Source organism: Centroberyx affinis, unplaced genomic scaffold (assembly GCF_046629955.1).
Source record: "Centroberyx affinis isolate AG114_WGS23_722 - 3 ecotype Tasmania unplaced genomic scaffold, CSIRO-AGI_Caff_v1 ptg006512l_1, whole genome shotgun sequence".
In the NCBI taxonomy this organism is placed as follows: Eukaryota; Metazoa; Chordata; class Actinopteri; order Beryciformes; family Berycidae; genus Centroberyx; species Centroberyx affinis.
The window spans coordinates 25,760-31,759 of record NW_027283297.1 but is presented as its reverse complement, the minus strand read 5'-3'; positions in this window follow the sequence as shown (position 1 = coordinate 31,759).

The window sequence follows — 6,000 nt, the reverse complement described above, 5'->3', positions numbered from 1 at the left end:
GCGTGCCATAGAGAAGACCACCATGGGGATCTTTATCAACAGAGATGCTGCCACCAATGAGCCCCACGATGTGGGGATTGTCCTCGAGGGTGTGACGGTCCTTCAGGATCTTGAGAACGTGGCCTTCGCGTCTGCGATGTTGTTTGGGCTCATTTATGGGCTGAACATGAGGTACCCCACAAAGCTGCGCTACACTTTTGAGGTGTTGCAAAAGATCATTATGGAGTTGGATGGGGGTGAACTCTCAAATAAGGCTCAAAGCCTGAAAACCAAACTAAACCAGTGAGAAATTCAGAAATGCAGATGATGGGAGGAGAGATGGAGGAGGGTAATACAGACATGAGAGAAATAATTATTTGAATGTTTTTTTGGTGGCCCGTTTAGTTTTGGTTCTTTTGTTTTTCATGCGTTTCTCTCTCTTGAGAATGGTTTGGGAAAGGACAAGTTTGCCATCTAAAGACTAAGATGGGTTTGGCTGAGACTATTTTGCCATCTAAAGACACTGTAAGATGGGTTTGGCTGAGGACAATTTTGCCATCTAAAGACACTAAGATTGGTTTGGCCAAGGACAATTTTGCCATCTAAAGACACTCTAAGATGGGTTTGGCTAAGGACAGTTTTGCCATCCAAAGACTCTAAGATGGAAGTCAAGGTGGAGATCAGTGTTGTTGCCTATCTTCAAAAAAGAATCTTTTACCTTTTCATATAAACACAAGGCTGTCAAAACAAGAATTTAGCAAATGTGCAATTGAAAATGGTTTTAAAATAAAAATGATTGGGCTATGCGTAAATTTCAATTTTCAAGTAAAGCTAGTAAGTAAAGCCTTATTCATCTAATGTTTTAAAAGGCACAATGTTCATAATTGTTCCTTCTTGCCCTTTACATTTGATTTGTAGAATGTGTTTTTCTACATTGAGAGTAGTAAGTAAAGCCTTTTTCATCTAATGTTGTAAAAGGCACGATGTTCATAATTGTTCCTTTTCTCTTTACATGTGATTTGTAGAATGTGTTATTCTACATTTGTGTGCCATGGAAATTCAACATGTTTTTTTATTTTGACAAACATACATTTCCTTATTTAATAATCCTGACCATTTACCCATGGCATCGTCCAAGGCACTTTTTTGCATTTTTATGAGTGGTGGAAATGTTGCGAGTTGACACCAAAGCATTTGATGGATCTGGGTTCACTGTTCATTAGGCATGGGACAATATATCAAAATTCAGAATGGCAATACAAAAATGTGACAGTGTATTGTGGGTCAGAAAAATGATTTGTGATATGAGCTCTATTTTATTCTGCTGTAGTAATCACAAATCAGATGGCTTTCCTGTCACAATTTCACAAACTCCATCCAAGTTATATTTTCACTTTGTAATGTTTTTGAATTGTTTATTTGAGCAAGCCAGTGCCATGGCTAGAAAGATTTGTGGCTCAGAAATAAACATAATTCTGCCCAGTCAGACTTTGTTGTCACTGAACTTTTATTTCTAACATTGTATCGTGGTTGTATTGAATCATGAACTGCGTATCATATCTTGGGTTTATTTGGTTTTTATTCACCTTTTAAAGGGGTGTGTTGGACCATTTGGTAAGACATTTGAGTAAATGTACAAAAACATGTAGCTGAAGTAATATATTCATGTTAAAATAACATGACTTAATCACGTTGGAGTAAAGTGACTGAATTATGTGCATATAACATGACTGAATTATGTTCAAATAACATGACTGAATTTTGTTCAAATAACATGACTGAATTATGTTGGAGTAAAGTGACTGAGTTATGTTAATGTAACATGACTGAATTATGTTCAAATAACATGACTGAATTATGTTCATATTACATGACTGAATTATGTTGGAGTAAAGTGACCAAAACAAGTAAAAAATCCCCTATTAAATTACATTACATGAATTTAATATTTATGTGTTGAAGCAACACAAATGTATAGGTTGCTGTCAAAGCAAACAATTCATGTGCAACCAATGTCCACAATTCAATTGTGTAAATCCAATGAATTTTTTTTTTCAGTGCACTTATTTTTTGATAAATTCAATCTAGTTAGTCTTATTCTCTGTAAAGTCCTCTGAGACATGTTTGTAATAAAGGGCTTTATAAACAAACTAACTTGAACTTGTCTTTTCCTTCTTTGTTTTCTTTCTGTTTTGAGATCATTTGGTTGGGCCAGATGGACTGAGGGCTCTCCTGCAGCCTGGGTATTTGTGGGCAGGGTTTCAGAAGTAGCTATCTTCTCCCTGTTCAACTATCTTTGGCACTGAAGAGCTTTATACTGATAGGAGTGGGGGTCGCTAGATTGATGTATTGAATTAACTCTATAACATTCAACTTGAAATTAAAGAATACGGTGCATCCCTCATGCTTTTCATTCATGCTTCCTCTATTTGGTTATTCTTACTATTATGTCGTTGACAGCAAGTTTTACTAAGCCTTAATGATATGGCAATTAACCAATATTGCTTACACAACCCGTTCTCATTCCCAACTCGTCCTATGTTGACTCTTTGTCAAATCCCTTGCCGTCGCTATAATGACGCTAAAGGTAGCCTTGTGCGTCTGTGTAAGATGCACCAGGTGTTCCATAGACTCCATGGTAAAGCCTCTCGCGGCAGTATTAGACGCCTGCAACTTTCTCTCTGTGTGTTCCATGGTCTCTCCGACCATGGAACACACAGTCTGGCTACATTTTCTGCCCAATAAAGCATTCTGGTTTGATGCATTTCTTTGCTTGAGCTCTTTGGTGATAATGTTAATGAAAAAAAAATTGGTTGTAGATCAATTTCGAGGCCAAGCACCATTTGATATGATGGTTTGATTACCATTTGATGTCACCTGCTAGATAAATAAATACATTTGGCTCATAACCTATATAACAAGTTATTTCAGTGGTATCTCAACAAACTCCATAAAATATAGCACTTTATAATGTCTGTATCATTACATCTACTTTACAATAAGCATAATTTAAATAGAAGAACCAGTCGGGAGTTAGCGTTTCTAAATGTTGCATAATCCATTTCATCATTGAACATACCTCTTTCTGCCCATGAAACACAGCTGATGAAATCGCGGCAAAATAGCACCAACAAAAGTATATTTTTAATACTTTCCACCCGGAAAAACGTTTGGCACTTCCTATGAGCACTTCACAATAAAAGCCCTACTCCGTGGGTTTTGTTGTTTTGTTGTTGTTTTGCTTGTTTTTCTTCTTTTTTTGTAATTTATGTGATTATATCCTCTTATAACATCAACCTGTTGGTTCAAAGTGTATTGCATCTTTCTAATGAGCAGTTTGCCAGTAAACAGCAAACTACAGTTTGCACTTCCTATGAGCACTTCACAATAAAAGCCTTGCTCTGTGGGTTTTGTTGTTTTGTTGTTGTTTCTCCTATATTTGACGTTGTAAACATGGAATTTACATTGTTACTGGGGTATTTGAGGGTGGAAAAAACAAATCTTTTGTCAGATTTCAGCCATCTTAATGGGAAGCAGGAGAATTTCAGAAAATATTGCATTTCAACCCAACTCAGTGCCGCCTGCCATCAGTAACCCCACTCCCATGAAAGTACAGCTCAATAGCTTTCTAGAGAAGTTGACCCCATGTCTCTAGCCCCTTGTGTTGCTGTATAATAAGCCTTCAAAAGTAGCCCAGGGTCAGAGTTCAAAGGGCAATATTGCAGTACAGGAACCACCCATTTTCTTCATATTGACATGTTACTCTCCAGGTCAAGGCCTTTCCAAAAATGTCTTTAATTTTGTCCTACGACAAAGTTTCATTTTCACCTCTGTCTGAGACCCTTTGAGACTCTAGCCTGGATAAAATCAAGTCTTTTCCGTTCAGTTTTTTCCACTTCACCCATACAACCCCCCTGGCTAATTTACAAGTCTTTTACTAAAGACTTCCATGGAGAGTAACACCAAAGAGTTAAAGGTATTTTTGGCGGGCTTAGCGCTTTGGCTGAGCCCTGTACAGTTGTGCAAGGAAACAGAAAACTAGGTCGGCAGATAATGCCAGAGACTCCGTGGGCGGAGGTGCTAAGCACCAGCAATTGTTATGGTAAAAGACTGCGACACCCCGACGAGGACGGGCCGGACCGGAGGGGCGGCCTTGTGCTGCCAACGGTTAGGAAAGAGACCTCATTTGGGGGATTGAAGTAGAAGACTCTGGGCTCCTCCATAGATGAACTATTTGAGTAGTTCCCAGCTCTTCCCCTCTTCTCTGAGACTCCAAGAGACTCAGAGGACAATTCTGGTCTAGGCCTCTTGGCCTGTTGGGCATTGGGGAGGGGAAGATACTCATTCTCCTTCTCATATTCTGAGCTAGCTCCATTCTCTACCTGTATTGCCCCGTCTTCCTTACCACTCTCCACTTGTGAGGCATTTTCAGGCTCCTCCCCCTCTCTCTCTCCTTCATTTTTTGAGCTAGCTCCTCCTTCTGCCTGCATTGCCCCATCTTCCTCACCACTCTCCACTTGTGGGGCAGTTTCAGGCCCCTCCCCCACTCTCGCCTCACCTGATCCCTGTCCTCCAGTCACAGGATTTGGCGGGAGATTTGAAATCTCCAGCGTAGCCTCTTCAATTAGCTCTCTAACTGCCTCATCTTGTCCGCCATTTTTTGCTGCCTTCAGTTTGTTGGCAAATGACTTGGGGCAATCTCTGAAGAGGTGGTTTGTTTCTCCACAAAGATTGCACTTTCTGCCATTGGTGCACTCCTCAAAGGTATGCCTAATTTCTCTGCATTTCCTACAAATGGTCTGCTGACACACTTCTGCCAGGTGCCCATGCTCACCACACTTGTGGCAGAGCTTGGGTTGTCCCTGGTAGTGAATGTAGCCTCTGTTGTCTCCCAGAACTATCATTGATGGCAGATGTTTCAGGCCTTGGTAGCCCTGGGGGTCCTGCCATTGTTGGATGGGGACCCTCCAGGCGCAAGTCCAAATGCCATCCTCATCTCTCACTTTGGTAGCCTGGCCCTTAACAGTGCAATATCTTCCCAGCCACAAACAAATGTCATCTGCATTCACTGTCTCATTGAACATTCTGACAATAACCACTTTTGAGGCATTGTCAGTCAGTTTCTCAACATTGAAGGCAGAAAACTGGGTTTTTACATTTTCAAAGCGTGTCCAAAATTCTCGAAGCACAATAGCGGATCCGAAACTTACATCGAACCCTTTGTTGAAGGGAAGGGTCAAAATACAGTTCAAGTCCTTTGCCGTGAAACCTAATGCCTTTTGTATAAGCTTCCTGGAGAAGTCCATTCTGGACATCTCCAGGGCCCTCATTTATCAAGAGTACGTAAGTACAAATATGTGTGTAAACCATGCGTACGACCATTTCTAAGCAAAGAGTCGGATTTATCAATTTGTACTTATGCTTGAGAACGTGCGTAAATTTAAGCACAGCTCTGACCATGCTTACGCACAGCACCAAGCAGTTGAAAATGAAAGACCACCAAGAACGACAGGAACAGACAATCAAATGAATAGGCATTTTCATAATTATTAATATAAAATTCCATAGGCTTCAGTAGTTGAGACTAAAAGTGCATGTTATACCATTCATATACAATTTCGACAGTGCATATTGTTCAACTATATTATCTAGTCCATTTAAGCATACTGAATTAAATCGATTAATCATCATTTTAATTATTAGTATGGGTGATGAAATTCAGGGTATAGGCAATCATAAAAGGCAACAATAAGACATTGATAGTTGTGTGCGTAAAATGGCTCATCTTGCTTTGATGGATGATTTGGAGCATTATGCATTGCGCATGGAGCGTTCTCAGAGAGCGCACCAACTTTTTAACTGAAAGCGATGAGGGGCGACTCAGTAGATTTAGTTTTATTGGACCTCTGCCCCACCTTCTCCTTCAGGGAGGACCTGCAGGCTGAGAGAAATATATTCAAATGAAAATTATCTATCACAATCCGGTGTCCGGAGTGTCCGGTCCACATCGGACAGGCTGGT